The sequence below is a fragment of the Camarhynchus parvulus genome, unplaced genomic scaffold, assembly GCF_901933205.1.
Source record: "Camarhynchus parvulus unplaced genomic scaffold, STF_HiC, whole genome shotgun sequence".
Classification (NCBI taxonomy): Eukaryota; Metazoa; Chordata; class Aves; order Passeriformes; family Thraupidae; genus Camarhynchus; species Camarhynchus parvulus.
Window position 1 is genome coordinate 1 of NW_022148504.1, and position 2,425 is coordinate 2,425.

Genomic DNA, 2,425 nt, shown 5'->3' on the forward strand with positions numbered 1-2,425 from the left:
GCCCGAGCTCCGCCGCTCGGCAAGCGCCGGGCCGCCCCCCGAGCCTCCGTGCCGCGTTCCACAGAGCGAACGCCTGGGCATGGCCGGCCCGGGGCGGCTGAGGGGCGCTCGGGGCCGCTGCTGGCCCCGGGCCGGCGCTGACAGCCGCGTCCCGCCCGCAGGGGAAGGCGCAGGAGGCTCTGCAGGAGCGCTACCGAGTGGTTCGCTGCTGGGGGGCGCGGCGGCTTCAGCAGCGTCTGCTCAGGGGACGCGGCTCGGACGGCGCCCCGGTGAGCGGGGGCCGGCGTGGCGAGGCGGAGCGGGAGGGAGGGAGGAGGAGGAGGAGGAGGAGGAGGAGGAGGAGCAGGAGAAGGGAGGAGGAGGGGGCGCGGCGGGGCGGGTGGCGCGAGCTGAGCCCGCTGCTTTCCCTGCCGCAGGTGGCCATCCACGCGCGTGCCGCGGGGATCGCGTCCGGCACTGGGGCGAGCTGGTGAGTGGCGGGGGCCAGCGGCAGCAGCCGGGCGTGCCGGGCGGCGAGGAGCCGGGGCCCGGCAGGGGGTGGGAGCCGCCGGGAGCCCTGCGGGGAGGCGGGCGTGGGCTGGCCCGGGCGTGCAGAGCATCCCGGGCTGGCTGGAGGGGCTCCCAGAGCCCGGCACGGCCTCAGCCGCACTGGCGGCACAGCGCTCCTCCCGCAGCCCCGGCGGCACCAGCGCCGCCCCTGGAGATCGTGGCTGCTGGCCAAGGTGTCCGTGGCTGTGCGGTGTCATTCGGCTCCTGGGTGGCTGGAGCTCCCCGACAGCTTCCTGCTGGTGCTGGAGCGTCGGGCGGTGCCAGGAGCTCTCGGGTTTCCTGGCGGGCGGGGGTTCCTGCCGGAGGAGGAGGGCTGGCGCTGTTCCGCCAGGTGCTGGGGCCGTGCAGCACTGCACCAGCTGCGGGGTCCTGCACAGGGACATCAAGCCCGAGAACATCCTCCTCGACCTGGCCAGCGGGCAGCTGAAACTCATCGACTTTGGCTGTGGTGCCTTCCTCCAAGACACACAGCCTACACCCAGTTTGCAGGTGAGCCCTGCGCAGGGGATGCTCCTGGGCATCTCATGGCCCAGCCTGGGTGCAGCACCAGGGCTTCTCCCTATTGCAGCCGGGATGGGATTGATGCTGGAGCCAAGTTGATTCGGGTGGGGTGTGAGGGGGGCCAGCTCCCAGCCCTGCTGACAGCCTTCAGCACTCACTGTGGCCTGGGCTGGGGCTGGAGCTGGGGCAGCCAGCCCAACACAAACCCCCATGGGGTTAGCATAGAGGGGGGTCTGACCTCGTGCCCCGGATGGTTTGATGTGCAGGCGAGGAAGGGCTTGGACTGCTCCGCTCCCCTTGTTTGCCTTGGCTTATGAACATTTTTGGGGACCATGCAGGTGGGGAGGAGAGGGGGTTTTCTCCACCACTGAGCAGGTTTTTCCTTTGTGTGTCACGGTTGGGCCTTCCCAGGGTTTCTGCTGCCCTCTTCCAGCACCAGTGGCTTCTTTTCCAGCCCCGAGTTTGTACACAAGTCCCAAGTGCTGGTGAGAGGGCAGTGCTCACCCCGTGTGGCTCTGATGCAGCCCCCGCATGCCCAGGGATGCTGGGGCCAGGCTCTGGGAGCAGCAGCATCCCCCTGCTGAGCTGTGTCTGTGTTCCACAGGAACCCTGTCCTACAGCCCACCAGAGTGGATCCAGCACCAGCGCTACCACAGCGAGGCAGCGATGATCTGGTCTCTGGGCCTCCTGCTGTGCCACCTAGTCATGGGGAAGCACCCGTTCAGGAGGGGCCAGGAGATCATCCGGGGGCGGATCTTGTTCCCACGATGGCGCTCTCAAGGTGGATCCTCATCTCTGGGCACAGGGGGAATCCCAGTGCTGGGAGATAGCAGCGGGCTCGTGGGCATCCCACTCTGGCAGCTGCTGAGGAGGTGGCAAATGTCCTGCTCTCCTCCAAACAGAGCATCCATGGGGAAGTTTAGGCCCAGCTCTGGGCACACCCAGCATGGCCTGGGCACGGGAGCAGGGGGGCAACTTCTCCAACTGACTGGTGATTTGTGGTTTCTCTCCCCAGAGTGCCAGGATATCATTAAGAAGTGCTTGTCCATGCAACCCTCAGACAGGCCATCCTTAGAAGAGCTTTTCTGTCATCCTTGGGTGCAGGGTGTTCCTCTGCCCTAGAAGATGGGAGAGATCCACGCACACAGTTGGATCCAGGGGCCTGGCAGGTACCAGCTCCACACATCTCTTGGCCCTCAGTGGCAAAGCAAACCTGGCTGGTTTTGTGCTGCCTGTAGCTCCAAGCAGGGGTCAGGAGAAGGGAACTCGCAGCTCAGTAATTCTGTTAAGCAATATTGACCAGTATTGGATTATTCAACCCCGTGACAGGGTTGCACAATTATTGATCTTGCAATTTCGATAACGATTGTGAAAA

General features: G+C 65.7%; 1 pseudogene; it reads left to right on the forward strand.

The window, feature by feature from the left end:
* The first annotated feature begins 161 nt into the window (after positions 1-161).
* LOC115916863 lies at positions 162-2,219 on the forward strand (annotated as a pseudogene).
* Positions 2,220-2,425: the final 206 nt, after the last annotated feature.